Source organism: Bufo bufo, chromosome 4 (assembly GCF_905171765.1).
Source record: "Bufo bufo chromosome 4, aBufBuf1.1, whole genome shotgun sequence".
Lineage (NCBI taxonomy): Eukaryota > Metazoa > Chordata > Amphibia > Anura > Bufonidae > Bufo > Bufo bufo.
This window is the reverse complement of record NC_053392.1, coordinates 444,189,811-444,209,687: the sequence shown is the minus strand read 5'-3', so window position 1 is coordinate 444,209,687 and position 19,877 is coordinate 444,189,811.

The following is a 19,877-nucleotide window of genomic DNA, read 5'->3' as shown; positions in this document are numbered from 1 at the left end:
GGAAGCTGGCTGCCCTGCTGGCTAGAGAAGCCGAATTCTCTGTGTGAACGGTGTTCAATAGGTGAGTTAGGAACTTCACTGTATTAGCCAGAGCCCAGATGGGCAGGTGTTTATTTTGGTTTGGTTCATGTTTTGTGGTGTTGGACCTTCACCTTACCCAGTGAATTATAACTGGGGTTGCCTGTATTGCCGGAGTGTGATAAATAAAGCAGCATTTGGTCTGCAAGAGAATCTGTCATCGCCGCCCAACCTGAGAGTGTAACCCCTTACACCCCTCAGGTGAACCATTTTCCTTCTCCCTCCTCGCCTTCTCTATTGGCAAATATTTCCATTCATAGCAACAGTTCTTCTAGTCCAGAACCTTTTTTAGCCCTTTCACCAAATCTTTCAGGCAATCCAAGCATACAACTACTGTCCCATTTTTTAGCCCAATCTCCTATTTCATCCACGAACACATTACAAAACCTACGTCCACATCAAACGTTGAAAATAACAAATTTTTACAGCTCAATTTCCCTTCCATTAAGGAAAAAAAGACGAAAATCAGAAAAAGGAGGGAAATCCAGAAACACCAATCAACAAAAAAGCCTGATCAGATCTAAATCTTCAGCACATTCCCCCAGTTCAGGTCTAAAAAATAAAGGCATCTTTAATTTATCCAAACACATCCTTAAGAAATATGAAATAAAAGTATTGTCTGTCTTTCTGCCCTATCAGTGGTCCAAATCTGTTTGAACTCTTTGTCAATCTCAATCAATATATTCAAAAATTTACACTACAGCGTCATTTCTCAATAAAAATACATATTTTTCCAACAATGGATCTGGACAATAAAGGAGAGGAAATGACGATGACGTAGACCAGCTTATTGATGAGCTAGAGAATGCACCCATTGCATCTCAATTCCGACCAAAATCAGCTTTCTACCCTACAGAGAATAGAGGTCAACACTTAGAGAAGTTCTACAATATGGCCCTTACAGACCTACGAAGAATTGTGGAAAGTAATAAAATAACCCCTTCCTAGTCTCAGAATCTTCCTTTCCACCAACGGAAAGCAATCAAGTCTCTAAATTCAAATAAAAATATAGTGATTAAGAATGCAGACAAAGGAGGGCGTATTGTTATTCTGGACATCTCCTCATATGACCTTGAAGCAACTAGGATATTATCAGATCCAACCTACTATGAAAAATTAAGTACAGACCCCACAGACGTTTTTAAAAAATATATATTATTTACACTGATAGATCAGGGCCAGAAGGATACTATTCTCACCAAGAGTGAAACCCAATTTCTGAAGATCCATCACCCTTCAAAGACATATTTCTATTACCTTCCAAAGATCCATAAATCAATCAACAATCCTCCTGGTCGACCTATCATTTCTGGTATTGATTCCCTTACATCTAACTTATCTGCATACATAGATAATATACTTCAAAAATATGTCATACATCTGCCTTCCTATCTGAGAGACTCTAGTCACCTAATCACCTTATTACAAGAATTTAAGTGGGAGCTGAACATGTTCTGGGTTACCATGGACGTTTCATCACTGTATAGCAATATCATTAATGATTTAGGCTTGGAAGCGATTGACCATTTTCTGCTGGAAGATTTTTATCTTTCACAAAAACATAAGACATTAATTTTGGATGCAATTAGGTTTATATCAGAACACAATTACTTTTAGTATAAGGGGAAATTTTATTTACAAAGGCAAGGTACAGCAATGGGGAGAAAGTTTGCCCCCTCGTATGCAAATCTCTGTATAGGAGTCTTTGAAAAAGATATGGGACTCCTTGAACATAACAATATTCAGTTCTATAACAGATATATTGACAATATTATATTTATTTGGCAGGGGGATCTTGAACCCTTGAACACACTCATGATAGATCTGAATTCCAATCAATGGAATTTAACTTTTACTGCCCATATAGACTCCCAAACAGCAACCTTCTTAGATCTTGACCTTGTTTCGAGATAATTGCATCAATACTAGAACCCACTTTAAAGGGGTCGATGCAAATAGTTATATGGATTTCCGCAGTTGACACTACAAGAAGTGGAAATGTAATATCCCTTATGGCCAAATGAAAAGAGTGAGAAGGAACTGTTCTGATAATACAGTACTTAAGGATCAACTGACCATCCTACAAAATAGATTTTTAGATAAAGAATATCAGTCAGGTCTTATTAGTAATGCAATGGATAGGATTATGACATAAAGTCAAAGCAAGTGTCTAAAACCTCGGAAAAAATAAAAAATAAAATGTAGAACACCGCTCAAACTTCATTACCAGATACAACTCAGACCATAATCATATGAACAAATCTTAAAAAAGCACTCGCCAATTTTATTAAAGGATCCGATTTTAGGCTAAGATCTACCCAAACAGCCAAATATTACTGTCACGGACGTACAGAGACATACAGATGTTCCCGCGACAGTGGGTGACAGAAGATCTGTGAGACTGGCAACACGTGCTTTGATCTGACAGGTTTCATTGTGGACCAATAGACATCTGTGGTTTCTCATTCTGGCCACACCTCTAATCTCCAGGTGTCGCTATTGTGGTCATTTACTTTCCTTATTTATAGTTACTTCTCCATCAATGCTGTGCGGTTTATAGCTTCAGTCGTATCTGTGGTCTGCTGGTGTTTGGGTCTTGGCTGAGTTCCTGTTGCTGCCATAGCTAATGGAAACTTAAGTGTTTCCTTGCTCTTTTGCATTTTGTTTTGGTTTATCTGTGTGCTGTTTTTCCCCTGCCCCTTGTTGTAGGCCTGAGGAAGACTGCTGGTCATACTTCCTTTCTGGAGGAACAGGTAGTCTCAGTCCTGTCACTATCGTCAGGGTCTTATAGGGTGAATTAGGACTCTAGGTACTCCTGCGTATGAACTCACCTACCTTTGGAGTCTGTTCATACTGATAGCCAGTCAGGACTGTGACTAGGGATTTGACTAGGAGGTGTCCTTCTTTCTTCCCTTGCTTTTAAGGCCTTGTTTCTTGTTCCCTCTCCTACTTCGTCCGGTGTGGTGTCTCCCTCCCACACACGGGCGTGACAATTACATTTTGAACAGCCCGAACCTTAAAAAAATATCTGGCTCCCTCTTGTCCTAAAAGTATAAATCCATCAACAGAGTCTATAATTAATGTCAATCACGGTAGTGAACTGAAAAAGGGCTCATACAAATGCGGTTCCAAATGCTGCAAATGTTGTGAGACAATTTCTCATCAGACCGATGAAGTGCTCATCACGAATAGCGGTGAGACATTAGGTTAAAACCATATAAATTGTGGCTTGAGCTAGTTAGTATACATAATACAATTGTAACACCCCAGAGTGGTGTTAACACTCCTGCACTCTGCTACTGTCATGCTTCGGTGTGGGAGGGAAACACCACACTGAGCAAAAGAGGGAAGGGGGGAACAGGTAATCAGGCCTGAGAACTAGGGAAGGAAGATAGTACCTCCTAGTAAAACCCTAACCAAAATCTTGACTGACTACCAGTATGAACAGACACCATAGGTAGGTGTGTTCATACTCAGGAATACCTAGAGTCCTATCTAGCTCTATAGGACCCTGGTACTAATGACAGGGATGAGACTACCTGTCCCTCCAAAAGGAAGGACGAACAGGAGTCTCCTTCATGCTAATACAAACAATAGGGAAATGCAACACACAGAACCCAAACAAAATACAAGAAGAGAAAGGAAAGACTGAACTTCAAAGGGGCTATGGAAGCACCAGGAACTCCGTCGAGATCCACACACCAGCTATCCACAACTGAAACTGAAGCTATAAACCGCACAGCATTGTGGAAGAAGCAGCAATAAATAAGGAAGGTTAAATGACCACATTAGCAACACCTGAGGCAAGGGGTGTGGCCATTACCAGAAACAACACAGACACCTATTGATCCACAAGGAAAACCTGTCAGATCAAATGACGTGTTGCAAGTCTCACTGATCTCCTGCCACCTGTCGCGGGAACATCCGTGACAGTACCCCCCTTCTACGGGTGACCTCCGGGCACCCAGGACGAGACCTTATCTGGGTGAGACCTATGAAAAGCTTTTACCAAATGACTGGCATTCACGTCAGATGCCGGTACCCACATCCTCTCCTCTGGTACATAACCTTTCCAGTGAACAAGACACTGGAGAGATCTACGGAGAACTCGAGAGTCAATTATCTTGGCGATCTGAAATTCAAAACTACTGTCCACCATGACAGGAGCGGGTGACAAGGAAGATGGCTCCAAAGGTTCAACATATCTCTTCAACAAAGATTTATGAAACACATTATGAATTTCAGGGCCTGAGGAAGTTCAAGACGAAAAGCTACAGGATTAATAATAGCAGTGATCTTATATGGACCAATAAACCTTGGACCCAACTTCCAAGAAGGTACCTTCAACTTAATGTTTCTTGTGGACAGCCACACAGAAACACCCATTCTTAGGTCTGGACCATTCATACGTTTACACTTGTTGCCCATATTCATCAAGTTATTTTGAATTTTCCGCCATATAGAAGACAATGATGACAAAAAACTTTCCTCCTCAGGGATACCAGAAGTATCAGAACCAGAAAATATGCAAAACTGCGGGTGAAACCCATATATCCTCCAAAAAAACGCTGACTTACCAATGGACTCCTGTCTACGATTGTTTATGGCAAACTCTGCCAAAAACAAAAACGAAGACTACTCCTGTTTCTCAGAGACAAAACATCTCAAGTAAGTGCAAATGCTATACTAATAAGTTAGAGATGCTTGGCAAATCGTTTTGTACAAAATTATTTGAGCCCGTCTGCCATCTGCCGAGATAGTGTGTGGACTCTCATTGCAGTCTTTGGTGACCTTTTGGCGCCAGGGGTGGTGTGGAGTGGGCCCGGCATGCATGCTGGTAACTGCTTTCCGTGGATATAATGGAGGCCATTTTGGCACCAAAAATGACAGAAATTCAGGCGGATCCAGCATGCATGTGGAACCTGCACTTTCTGAATTATATGGTAGCCGTCATGGCACATAACAGGTAAAATTTAGTGTTAGGAACCCGTCTAACTAGAGATCGCCTTGACGTGCGGCAGACGGGCTCAAATAATTTTGTACAAAACGATTTGCCAAGCATCTCTAACTTATTAGTATAGAATTTGCAATTATGATGCAATTTTGTACTTTATTTGGTTTGCAGTGAGCTGTTGCATTGCATGTCTTGTTCTCAGCCATAGCAACGTGCCCCTGCGCTTTGGGATGTGCTGACTGACCCCCTTTTTCTTTGCATCTCAAGTAAGTCTCCAGACTTTGATTAGTGCATTCAGCCTGTCCATTCGACTGAGGATGAAAAGCAGAAGAAAAGGACAGCTGTACCCCCAGTCGAGTACAGAACGCCTTCCAGAATCTGGTAACAAACTGAGTCCCATGATCCGAGACCACATCAGAGGGAATGCCATGGAGTTTCACAATGTTGTCAACAAACACTTGTGCAAATGTTTTTGCATTAGGTAGGCTCGGCAACGCTATAAAGTGCACCATTTTACTAAAGCGATCAACTACCACTAGAATAACTGGTTTTTCCTGAAGAATTAGGTAGATCAGTGATAAAATAGATGGATAAGTGAGTCCATGGTCTGGACGGGATGGGCAACAGAAGTAGAGATCCGGAAGGTCGAGTATGTGTCACCTTAGCACGTGCACAGGTACTACAGGCTGACACATAGTCCTCAACACACTTACGCAACCCTGGCCACCAGAATCTACGAGAGATGAGGTCGGCAGTGGATCTACTCCCAGGGTGTCCCATAAGAACCGGTCAGTGATGTTCCTCAAACACCTTGTGACGCAATTCTGATGGCACAAACAGTTTCCCAGAGGGACAAGAATCCGGTGTGTCTCCCTGGGCCTCTAACACCTTCACCTCTAAGTCAGGGTAAAGAGCGGATATCACCACCCCTTCCGACAGTATAGGACTTTTAAAAATTACCACATCCAGGAAAACTACGTGACAAGGCATCTGCCTTGACGTTCTTAACCACAGGATGATAGGTGACAATGAAATTGAATCTGGTGAAAAACAAAGACCATCTGGCTTGTCTCGGGTTCAGTCGTTTAGCCGAATCCAGATAAGCCAGGTTTTTGTGATCTGTGAACAACGTGATCGGATGAATCGCCCCTTCCAACCAATGACGCCATTCCTCAAAAGCCAACTTAATGGCCAGTAACTCTCTGTTACCCACATCATAATTTCTCTCCACGGAAGAGAGTTTTTTAGAGAAAAAGGCACATGGGCGCCATTTACTAGGTGACAGGCCCTGCGATAAAACTGCTCCTACCCACACCTCGGACGTATCCACTTCCACAATGAAAGGTTGTGATACATCCGGCTGCACCAATATAGGGGCAGAAGAGAAGCATTCTTTAATAGTGTTGAGCGAGCATGCTTGGCCGAATACCTGTTCGGCTCGAGCATCGCTATGCTCGGCACATGGCGGTACTCGGCTGAGTACCGCATGTGCTCGAGCGCCATGCTCGAGTCTCCTTCCCGCTCGTTTCGCAGCTGCTAAGCAGCCAATAAACATGCAGGTAAGTACTGCCATCACTGTAATGCCAGTAGCCATGTTGGCTACTGGCATTACAGTGATTGGCTGGCCGGGTTCGGCTCATTGTGAGTCAGGGAGAGCTGCGCTTAGGAAGGGTCAGATAGTTTCGGGAGTGTGATCGCAATATATTTGATCGAAAAACATTTCCAAGACCCAAAAGTTTTTTTAAGGACTATTGTGTCTGGTGGCAGGTTGGCAGCAATATAATTTAGCCAGCTAATTATTTTTTTGATATTTTTTACAATACTTTTTTGTTACAGGGTGTCTGCAGTGACTTGTGACATCTGTGCTGCAATACCTTCTGTGTGTCAGGGCCAGATATTGGGGAAAATATTACTGACATCAAATATATTTTTTCAATAATTTATCTGCACTTTTCATATAAACGATGTCTGCAGTGAATTTTCACATCCGCGCTGCAAACGCGCGTGTGTGTGTCAGGGCCAGATATTGGGAAAAATATTACTGACATCAAATATATATTTTCCATAATTTATCCACACTTTGCCTATAAACGGTCCCTTATAACATACAACATTTAATATGCAGAAGGCGAGCATTAAGGAACGGGGAAGTGGCCGTGATGCTGATGGTGCACGCAGAGGCCATGTCCCTGGGCGCGGTGAAACTGTGCCTGCTGCCAGAGCACAAGAAAAACAATCATCCAAGATACCTAGCTTCATGTCCCAGTTTGCAGGGCGGCGCAGGACACCACTCTTGAAGTCAACCCAGTGCGAGCAGGTGGTCGGTTGGATTGCAGCAGATAGTGTTTCCAGTCAGTTAAGCACCACCCTGTCTTTCACCAAGTCCAGTCTCAGTAGCCAGGAGTCTGGTCTTCACAATCCTCACACTGATCCTCCTTCCTCCCACCATTTACAGTCTGGCCAAACAAGTGATCCGAGGACCTCTTTGCATCGCCATTAATTGAGTTGGCCCTCTCGCCAAGTACGCTTGAAGAGGGAACTGCGATCTTGTGCCCCGATTCCCAACCTCTTGAGCATCCAGAGTCACAAGAACATGATGCTCGGGAACGGCAATTAGAGTGTAATGAGGTGGATGATGATGAGACACAGTTGTCAATGACTCATCAGCTATTACTGTCTCAACAGGTTGAGGAAGAGGATGACGCACAGTTGTCAATCACTGAGGTTGTGGTTAGGTCAACAAATCAGGATGATGATCAGAGTGAGGAAGTGGAAGAGAAGGTGCTGGACGACGAGGTCACTGACCCAACCTGGGAAGGTGGCAACAAGCCGAGTGAGGAGAGCAGTACAGAGGGGGAGGGATCTGCAGCACTGCAACAGGCTGGAAGAGCCAGTGGGGTGGCAAAAGGTAGAAGGCGGGCACCAAAGAACAGGCCTGCAACTGTTCCACGGAGCACCCCTTTGCATAAATCTCCCTTTCCAAGGGGTAGGTGTTCCGAATGCCTGGGTCCACAATCTGTGTCTGAGGGTCACACCACTGCCTCCTCTTCCCCTGTGTTACGTCCTGGCCAATCCCCTGTCCCAGATGCAGGACCGGATGCCTCCCGCCCTGCACCTGGACCTTTGCAAGCACCATCAGTGACCACATCCCCTTCCCTGTCCCAGTGTAGCATCCAAATGTCATTACCCCAGGCATTTGAACGCAAGTGCAAATACCCAGCGACCCACCCACAGGCCATAGCACTAAATGCACAGCTTTCCAAATTACTGACCCTGGAAATGTTGCCATTTAGGCTTGTGGACACTGAGGCCTTCCGCAGCCTGATGTTGGTGGCCGTCCCTCGTTATGCAGTTCCCAGCCGCCACTATTTTTCAAGGTGTGCCTTGCCAGCCTTACACCATGTGTCCCTTAACATTACATGTGCCCTGACCAGCGCAGTTACTGGGAACGTCCACTTAACCACGGACACATGGACAAGTGCTTTCAGCCAGAGACGCTACATTTCCCTGATGGCACACTGGGTGAATGTTGTGGAGGCCGGGAGCGACTGGTACACTGGGATGGCACAGGTTCTACCGACGCCAAGGATTGCGAGCCCTACTTCCATAAGGGTTTCCACCAGCTCCAACCCCCACTTCTCCTCCTCTGCCTACTCCTCCACTTTCACCTCCATATAATCCGTGTGCAGCACCAGTCAGTCATCAGTCGGTAGCTGGAAGCAGTGTAGCACTGCAGTGGGGAAGCGGCAACAAGCTGTGCTGAAGCTGAGCTGCCTAGGTGACAAACAGCACACCGCCGCAGAGCTGTGGCAGAGGATTAGAGACCAGACTGAACTGTGGCTCTCGCCACTCAACCTAGAACCAGGCATGGTTGTGACTGATAATGGCCGTAACTTGGTGGCAGCTTTGGAGCTGGGCAACCTTAGACACATCCCATGCCTTGCCCACGTATTCAATCTTGTGGTTCAGCGGTTTCTCAAAACCTACCCCAATTTGCCTGAGCTACTGGTGAAGGTGCGCTGCGTGTATGCACATTTACGCAAGTCACCGACAGCTTCAGCCGGTCTGTCAACGATGCAGCAGCGCTTGAAATTGCCAGCTCATCGGCTGTTGTGCGACGTGAGCACGCACTGGAACTCCACATTCCACATGTTGGCCAGGCTTTGTGAGCAGCAGAGGGCAGTTGTGGAATACCAGCTGCAACATGGTCGTCGCCTTTCCAGTCAGTATCCGCTATTCACAAGTGAGGAGTGGGCATAGATGTCTGATCTCTGTGAGGTTTTACGCAACTTTGAGAAGTCAACACAGATGGTGAGTGGCAATAACGCTATTATCAGCATCACCATCCCACTTCTGTGTCTTCTCAAATGCTCGCTGCTCACAATTAAAGACGACGCTGTGCATGTGGAAGGGGTGGAAATGGGGGAAGACATTACACAGGTTGATGATAGCCAGACCTCCCTCAGTTCGCCTTCTCAGCGCGAATTGGAGGCTGTAGAGGAGGAGGAGCAGGAGACGGTTGCCTCAACTACAGAAGGTAGTACCCATGGAGGTTTAGTTCCATCTGTTCTGCGTGGGTGGGCAGAAGAGGAGGAAGAGGATAAGGAGATTGGGAGTGATCCCCCTGATGATGACAGCGAAGTCTCGCCTGTTGGTACTCTGGCACACATGGCTGACTTCATGTTAGGCTGCCTTTACCGCGACCCGCGCGTTATACAAATTTGATACAACATGGATTACTGGTTGTTCACCCTTCTCGACCCCCGCTACAAAGAGAACTTCTCACCTCCCATTCTTCTGGTGGAGAGGACGAGCAAAATGGTGCAATACCAGAAAATCTTTGTTAGAAAATTGCTCCAAAATTTTCCATCTGACAACGCTGGCGGCAGAGTCCGTACTTCCTTGGCCAACCAAGGAGGGGAGACAAGGGGAACACACAGCAGTTCCAACAGAGGCAGGGCAACACGCTCCAAAGCCTAGGGCAGTTTCATGACACCCCGCCAGCCCCCTCACCCTGATGTGCGGCCTACTGCCACAAGGAGAGAAAATTTTGGGAAGATGGTGAAGGAGTACATAGCAGACCGTGTCAGTGTCCTCAATGATCCCTCAGTGCCTTACAACTACTAGGTGTCCAAGCTGGACACGTGGAACGAACTGGCGCTCTACGCTTTGGAGGTGCTGGCCTGCCCTGCCGCCAGCGTTTTGTTTGAGCATGTATGGTGACATTATAACAGATAAGCGTATCCGCCTGTCAACTGAAAATGCTGACAGGTTGACTCATATAAAAATGAACAAGGCCTGGATTAACCATGTCTTCTCGACTCCACTAGAGGAATGCTGATGAACATAAAGGCACTTTACATGTGTTGTTTTTAATGTAGTTAATAGACTGTATTCCCATGCACCTCTTCCACCACAAACAAGGGTATATGGTTGAATCTTCCTTTTCTCCTTCTCCTCCTCCTCTTCCGTCATATCAACATGCTTCGCTTATTCGTCACATATAATGCCCTCGCATATATGGCCCTCACATATAAATTTTTAGAGGGTCCGCTCACCAGCAGGCCCTCACATATAATTTTTTAGAGGGTCCGCTAACCAGCTGTCACGGATGATGTTACAGATAGCTGGAAGTTATGGATAAACATCCGACTGGCTTGATCCCAAACTAAGGAGCATAAAGGTGACCCCTATAAAACCCTAAGAGCTCACCCTGACTGCTAAGCACATACAAGGGTCTCAGAGGTAGACGATTGCATGCCCTCATACCTAGACTGTTTGACACCTGAAAACCCTATAATAGTGAGGGGACACGACCACCGGTTCCCTGCACTTAATACAGAGGGAGTCAGGGTCACCTAGAATCAAGCCAGCAAGGAAACACAATACATGAAAGGACTTATCTGAGCAAGCAGTAACAGAGGTCTCCAGCAGTGAACACTACAATCCAGGAAGTAGTATAAACCGCAAAGTGAGGCAGTATGGGAGGGAATATAAAGGGAGGCAATTAGTGTAAATAGGTGACAGCTGGGAGAAGGAAAGGAGATGACAAAGTGAAACCAAAACAAAGAACATCATGCAAGAGGTACAGAAGAACGTCTGCCAGACCTTCTCAGAGAGCTGGCGGTGACACCAGCAGGCCCTCACATCTAATTTTTTACAGGGTCCGCTCACCAGCAGGCCCTCACATCTAATTTTTTACAGGGTCTGCTCACCAGCAGGGCCCCACTTTTTTACAGGGTCCTTTCAACAGCAGCCCCTCACATCTAATTTTTTACAGAGTCAGCTCACCTGCAGGCCCTAACCTAAAATATTTTACAGGGTCAGCTCACCTGCAGGCCTGCAACTCAAATCTTTTACAGGGTCAGCTCACCTGCAGGCCCGCACCTCAATGTAAATGAGGCCCTCCTTTATGTGATATACAGGTTGTATCAGAGTGCCTCTTCCTTGTAATTTTTGGCAGCACTTGCACTTTATATACAAATAAATATACAGGAAAGAATGTTTTCAATAAATTTTTACTATAAAATTGATTTTTTACTTTGGTTTTGTGCGTAAAACCTTAATTAGATTGCGGGCCTGGTGATCACTTTAAAGGGAAACTGTCACCTCCCAAAACCATCCTAAGCCGCCAGCAGTACCTGCATGTAGCCAGCAGTGTGTTTCTGATGATGCCTTTCTTCCTGAAGGCAGATGCAGCAAAAGTACTGAAAACCTTGTTTTATCACCTGCCGGCACGCTTCTCTACACATGCTTGAAGTCAAGGAGGCAGCGGCCTCCTTGCTTCAAGTCACGGTAACCACGCAACCTTCACTGCCCCTTTGTTGTGACTGACAGCGCTTATGCATGAGAATTCAGCTGCCTTTGCCGAACAGCCGGCTGTCAGTCACAGTGAAGGGGCAGGGAAGGGGGAGTGGTTACTGTGACTTGAAGCATGCTGCCTCCTTGACTTCAAGCATGTGTGGAGAAGCGCGCCGGCAGGGGATAAAACAACGTTTTCAGTACTTTTGCTGCATCTGCCTTCAGGAAGAAAGGCATCATCATTAACACGCTGCTGGCTACACGCAGGTACTGCTGGTGGCTTGGGATGGTTTTGGTAGGTGACAGGTTCCCTTTACGGCCTTTTTAGCAGCAGCAGCATGGTGATAAAAATGAGTGGCAAGGTGACATACTGTGCAGATGGCAGCATGAGGAGGCCACATAGTGGTACAATGACTGAGTCTGGATAAAAGACTAAGGCCACAGATTGTTTCCATCTGAATCTTTCTAAACAATCTGTGGAGCTGTATGACGGTCACCTGCTGATTAATCCAGGGGCATAGCTATTGGGGAAGCAGGAGAATCTGCAGCTTTGGGGCCCTGACCCAGAAGGGGCCCATCCAGGAGGAGGAGGACTAAAGGATTTGGTCAGGGCCCCCTCAACAGTATTACACAATGAAATTATATACAATGACAGTATAGACAGTGTATTAAATGGATAGAACAGCTGCCGGCCCTGGTCTGAGAGAGCGATCTTTACTAGGCACAGGAATGGGGCCAGCATGAAAGGAAGGGGTCGCTAAAGAATTACTGTGGGAGGAGGTCATGAGGAGGCCACATAGTGGCACAATGTTCAGTCTGGATAAGAGACTAAGGCCACAGATTGTTGAGAAAGATGCAGGTGATAACAAATTTGTAGAGCTGTATGATGGTCCCCTGCAGATTAATGCAGCCATCAAAATCAAGTTGGGTTTGTCAGTTCTACCTCAGCTCACCAGCAGGCTCGCAACTAAAATCTTTTACTGGGTCAGCTCACATGCAGGCCCTCGTATATAATGTTTTACAGGGTCAGCTTACCCGCAGGCACTCGCATATAATGTTTTACAGGGTCAGTTCACCAGCAGGCCCGCACCTAAAATCTTTTATAGGGTCAGCTCACCTGCAGGCCTGCCACTCAAATCAGTTACAGGGTCAGCTCATCTGCAGGACCACAACTCATGCTGTCTTGCTTTGAAGTAGTAGCCATAGAAGTTTATCAGGCTCCCTCTCCGAAATTGAACAATGATTCCCCGTTACTATAGTTACCATGTTAGGCGCATAAAAGAACATCGAAAGTTGATAGGGAAGATATCCAAATGGATCGTGGACGGGATCACGGGGATGTGCGATCAGGCAGAAGTTATCTAGTGTCAACAAAGCGGCAGCAGGGCCTCTCCTGTATAATGTTTCCTTATCCAAAATACCGCAGTGACATTCCCTGTAATTTTTTATTACTCATTCCAATAACAGGGCATCTTAAGAGTCCTGTATTGTTACTTATCGTCACTACCTCCACAAGTCTGGAGTGTGAGATTTGTGCGACACCTGCTTGCCTTCCTTGGATGTGTTAGCCGTTTCTCAGGCTCCCTCCCCAGAATCAAACACTGATTCCCCGTTACCAGTAGTTTACAATGGTTTTGAGCTGACAATTACTTCGAAAGTTGATAGGCCAGACATCCGAATGGATCGTCGCCGTCACGTGGACGTGCCATCGGTCCCAGGGTAACTAGAGTCACTAAAGCGGCAGCAGGCCACCGCCCATAATGTTTTAGATGGTCAGATCAGAAGGCCATTGCTCCTAATGTTTTTGAGGGTCACCAGCAGGCCATCAATCATAATTTTTAAAGGTTGTTGTAATGACCGATGACACGCACAGGGAGGAAAACAGGGAAAGCCCTGCCCAAGGAAGAGGGAAAGGTGGTGACCCCTAACTCACCTTGCGGCTGGCACCTGACTGCCCTGACGTCCCTAGACGGGTTCCTCACCCGTGCGGCGATCGCGTGCCTAAACCCTGGCTTTCCCTAATATGAGCCCTGGATAGTGAACAGGCCGGTGGGATCGCTAGTCCACACCACTATCACTAAGAGGGAAACACCAGGGAGAGGACAGACAAAACATACAAACACATACACCCAGGTGGGCGACCACAATAAACCAAAAAGGTCCAACAGGGATCTGGAGGGTAGCGTACTGGACCAACTACCAGCGAACGCAGCAACACAGCTTCAGAAGGTCAGAATAGATGTCCAGGCAGGAAGCTCTATCTCTGGCAACCAGAGAAGTGTGAGAGAGAAATATAAGGAGGTCTGGGAGTGCTGGACAAGGAACAGCTGAGGAGAAGGAGCTACGGATCCCTGAGTGAGCCAAAAGGGTTTGCTAAGCAAACCCAGAAAGCTACCATAAGGAAAACAGCCCTATCTTAAATAGAGCGTGCAGCCAACCGCTGCGACTTCCTGACCCCGGGTATAACGGAGTCAGGCGTGGTCCTCGACACCCTCGTGACAGTACCCCCCTCTCTACGAGGGGCCTCCGGACACTCAGGACCAGGTCTCCCAGGATGAGAGGCATGAAAAACCCGAACTAACCTGTCGGCGTTTACCTCAGACGCAGGAACCCACATTCTTTCCTCGGGACCGTAACCTCTCCAATGCACCAGATATTGAAGAGAGCGGCGGACCCGGCGAGAATTAACAATTTTGGATATCTGAAATTCTAGGTTACCATCCACGACAACAGGAGGGGGTGGCAGCGGTGATGGTTCTAGAGGTGGAACATATTTTTTGAGTAACGACTTATGAAAAACATTATGAATTTTAAAAGTCTGAGGTAACTCCAGGCGAAAAGCCACGGGGTTGATGATGGCTACAATTTTGTAAGGGCCAATAAACCTAGGACCCAGTTTCCAAGAGGGAACCTTCAATTTAATATTCCTAGTAGACAACCACACATAGTTATTCACTCCTAGGTCCGGACCTGGCGACCGTCTCTTATCAGCCATGCATTTGTATTTACCTCCCATATTTTTCAAGTTAGCTTGCACCTTCTGCCATACCGATGACAGAGATGACGAAAACCGTTCCTCTTCGGGAACCCCAGAAGACCCCCCCTCTTTGAAAGTACAGAATTGGGGATGAAAACCATGTGCACCAAGAAATGGTGACTTGCCAGTGGATTCCTGACGACGATTATTTATGGCAAACTCAGCTAACGGTAAATATGATGACCACAACTCTTGGTTTTCAGACACAAAACATCTTAGATATGTCTCAAGGTTTTGGTTGGTACGCTCAGTCTGTCCATTCGACTGAGGATGGAAAGCAGAGGAAAAGGACAAGTGTACCCCCAAACGAGAACAAAAAGCTTTCTAAAATTTAGAAATAAACTGGGTACCCCGATCCGAAACAACATCGGAGGGGACCCCGTGAAGCTTCACGATTTCACTGACGAATACCTGAGCAAGAGTCTTAGCATTAGGTAGTGCGGGTAATGCAATGAAGTGTACCATTTTGCTAAACCTGTCCACTACTACCAAAATAACTGTTTTACCCGCAGACAAAGGTAAGTCAGTGATAAAATCCATTGACAGATGTGTCCACGGTCTATTGGGAATGACGAGTGGTAATAGAGACCCTGCAGGACGTGTATGTGAAACTTTTGCGCGCGCACAGGTAGAACAAGAAGACACAAAATCCAATACATCCTGACGCAACCTTGGCCACCAAAAACGACGAGACAATAGTTCCAAGGTTGCTTTACTACCCGGGTGCCCAGCAAGTGCCGAATTATGATGTTCCTTTAATAATTCGAAACGTAAGTTCAACGGTACAAACAATTTCTCTGAGGGGCAAGAGACCGGGGCGTCCCCCTGGGCCTCTAACACCTTCCCCTCCAAAACAGAGTGTACCGCAGAAACAACCACTCCTCTTTGAAGAATGGGTACCGGATCACTCACATTACCCCCTCCAGGGAAACAACGAGATAGTGCATCAGCCTTGGTGTTCTTTGCCCCAGGACGATAGGTAATCACAAAGTTAAACCTGGTAAAAAATAGCGACCACCTAGCCTGTCTAGGGGTGAGACGCTTAGCTGATTCGAGGTACAGAAGATTTTTGTGGTCCGTAATTACAGTGACGGGGTGGACTGCCCCCTCTAAGAAATGACGCCACTCCTCAAACGCAAGTTTAATAGCTAATAGTTCCCTATTGCCAATATCGTAGTTCTTTTCTGCTGCAGATAGTTTTTTAGAAAAGAAAGCACAAGGACGCCATTTGCCAGGAGACGGACCCTGAGACAGCACCGCCCCCACTCCCACCTCTGACGCATCGACTTCAACAATAAAAGGCTGAGAGACATCAGGTTGGACCAGTACAGGTGCTGAGGTAAACCTCTCTATTAGAGAGGAAAAAGCAACTTTAGCGGCGTCAGACCATTTAGAAAAATCTGTCCTCTTCCTAGTCATGTCAGTAAGCGGTTTTACAATAAGTGAATAATTTTTAATGAATTTCCTATAGAAATTCGCGAAGCCCAAGAACCGTTGTAGTGCTTTGAAGTTCTCAGGAAGATCCCAATCTAAAATTGCCTGGACCTTCCTAGGATCCATACGGAAACCTGACGCAGATAAAAAATAACCCAGGAATTGTATCTCCTGAACGGCAAAGACACATTTTTCTATTTTAGCATATAATTCATTCGTCCGTAGGACCTGCAGTACTTGTCTGACATGCACCTCATGTGTTTTCAGATCGGACGAATAAATTAAAATATCATCTAGGTATATTACCACAAACCTGCCGATTAGATGACTAAAAATGTCATTAACGAAATGTTGAAAGACGGCAGGAGCATTGGTCAGACCGAAAGGCATAACTAGATTTTCATAATGCCCCTCAGGGGTGTTAAACGCTGTCTTCCACTCATCCCCCTCCTTAATACGAATCAGATTGTAGGCACCCCTAAGATCAAGTTTGGAGAACCACCTAGCACCCGCAATCTGATTAAACAGGTCAGGAATGAGAGGAAGAGGGTATGGGTCTCGGATGGTTATCTGATTTAATTCGCGAAAATCTAAGCAAGGACGCAGGCCCCCATCTTTCTTTTTAACGAAGAAAAACCCTGCAGCCACGGGTGAAGAAGAGGGTCTGATGTGTCCCTTAGCCAAGCTCTCGGAGATATAATCCTTCATGGCTTGTCTCTCTGGACCCAAAAGATTATATAACCTGGTCTTGGGTAATTTTGCGCCGGGAATAAGGTTAACCGGGCAATCATAAGGACGATGAGGTGGTAACTTCTGACAACCCTTTTCAGAAAAAACATCCTCAAAGTCCGAAATAAATGTAGGTAGGGTAGTTATGGAGGCGACTAAGCAATTGCTATTTAAGCAATTTTCTCTGCAATGCTCACTCCACTCCAATATCTCCCTGGCCTGCCAATCCACCACTGGATTGTGCGCTACCAACCAGGGAAGACCCAGCACTACCGGAGTGGGAAGCCCCTCCAGAACATAACCTGAAAGCATCTCGTTATGGTGGTCCCCTACCTGAAGGTGTAAATTATGAACCATGTGCGTGAGGTTTCTCTGAGACAGGGGAGCAGAATCAATAGCGAATATGGGAATGGGTCTCTGTAAAGTACAGAGAGACAAACCCAAAGTGCGGGCAAAATGGGCATCTATCAAATTTACCCCTGCTCCACTGTCTAGAAAGAAAGAAATAGTCTCCGTCTTATCACCAAAAATAATAACCGCTGGCAACACAAATTGCGATGTACGTATGGAGGAAACGTATACCCCCCGGCTGACATCCTCCACACAGCCTGGGGTTAGTAGTTTTTCCGACGGTCTTTTGTTTCTGAGGAAAGAAGGACAGACATTAATGAAATGACCCCTCTCCCCACAAAAAAAACAAACCCCACGCCTACGGCGAGCCTCAGGAGTAGTTCCTCCTAGCTGCATAGGCTCGTCTAAGTCCGTACAGACTAACTGCTGCTTGGGAGGGGTTACCAATTGCTCCGGTTTTTTCAACCTGACCCTAAGGCGTCTATCTATTCGGATAGAAAGGGACATAACCGCATCAAGGGAAAAGGGGGTCTCATATAATGCAAGCGCATCCTTAACCCTTTCGGATAACCCAGAGCAGAACTGACTCCTGAGAGCCGGGTCGTTCCATTGGGTATCCGTAGCCCACCTACAGAATTCAGAGCAATACTCCTCTACCGGCCGCTCTCCTTGTAAGAGTCTCCGTAATCTTGATTCAGCCAGGGCGACTCGGTCAGGGTCATCATATATGAGACCCAAGGCCCCAAAAAACTCATCCACTGACCGAAGAGCCTGGGAATCAGTAGGTAAAGAGAACGCCCAGGACTGCGGATCTCCCTGCAGCAGGGAAATAACAACCCCCACCCGCTGATCTTCATTACCAGAGGAGTAAGGGCGCAGTTTAAAATATAACTTACAGGCCTCACGGAATGTCAAAAACTTGTCCCTTCCCCCAGAAAATCTGTCAGGGAGAGGGACCTTGGGTTCCGCAACAACCTGGTTACCAGTAGCAACCGCTGGGCTTGCAGTCAGTTGTAATTGCTGTGGTTGCTGGAGGACCGACGCCTTCAATCCTACCACCTCCAAAGACAGGCCATGAAATTGTTTGGACAGAGCAGCAATTTGATCCATACTGGATTCTAAGTAGGTAAAAAAAATTTTTTACCTACACAAAATAATGGCCAGCGACACGCACAGGGAGGAAAACAGGGAAAGCCCTGCCCAAGGGAGAGGGAAAGGTGGTGACCCCTAACTCACCTTGCGGCTGGCACCTGACTGCCCTGACGTCCCTAGACGGGTTCCTCACCCGTGCGGCGATCGCGTGCCTAAACCCTGGCTTTCCCTAATATGAGCCCTGGATAGTGAACAGGCCGGTGGGATCGCTAGTCCACACCACTATCACTAAGAGGGAAACACCAGGGAGAGGACAGACAAAACATACAAACACATACACCCAGGTGGGCGACCACAATAAACCAAATAGGTCCAACAGGGATCTGGAGGGTAGCGTACTGGACCAACTACCAGCGAACGCAGCAACACAGCTTCAGAAGGTCAGAATAGATGTCCAGGCAGGAAGCTCTATCTCTGGCAACCAGAGAAGTGTGAGAGAGAAATATAAGGAGGTCTGGGAGTGCTGGACAAGGAACAGCTGAGGAGAAGGAGAAGGAGCTACGGATCCCTGAGTGAGCCAAAAGGGTTTGCTAAGCAAACCCAGAAAGCTACCATAAGGAAAACAGCCCTATCTTAAATAGAGCGTGCAGCCAACCGCTGCGACTTCCTGACCCCGGGTATAACGGAGTCAGGCGTGGTCCTCGACACCCTCGTGACAGTTGTGTATGATGCCATCCTTTATGTATAACTAAGGGTGTATCGGAGTGCCTCTTCCTTGTAACTTTTGGCAGCACTTGCACTTTATATAAAAGTGAATATACAGGAAAGATTGTTTTCTATAAATTTTTCCTCTAAAATCGATTTTTTTCCCCCTTGGTTTTGTGCATATTATTGTCATTATGTAAAAGTAGCGTACTATTTGGACAACATAGTTCCCAGCAGTGACCAGCAAGTCCAAGATGCATCCATACATCCTCCCCATGCTGTTACAGAACAATTTCTGACATTTTCCTATGAACCAGGCACCGTCCCCTCTTCAGAGCAGGGGGTACCTGGTTTAATGCTTGGCTTCTCCCATTGACTTCCATTATACTCGGGTGCTTGGTCGATTCACCCGAATATCATGATGTGTTCGGCCCGAGCACCCGAGCACCAGAATGCTAGATCAACACTATTCCTTAATCGCAGGAAAGGCTCGCAACGCAGAATCAGACCACACTGAGACATCCGTCCCTTTTTTAGGCATGTCAGTTAAGGGTTTTACTATTGTTGAATAATTCTGAATACATTTTAGGTAATAGTTGGTGAACCCCAGAAACTGCATAAGAGCCTTCAGATTTTTGGGGTGATCCCAGTCAAATACAGCACAGACTTTCTCTGGATCCATTCGAAAACCTGAAG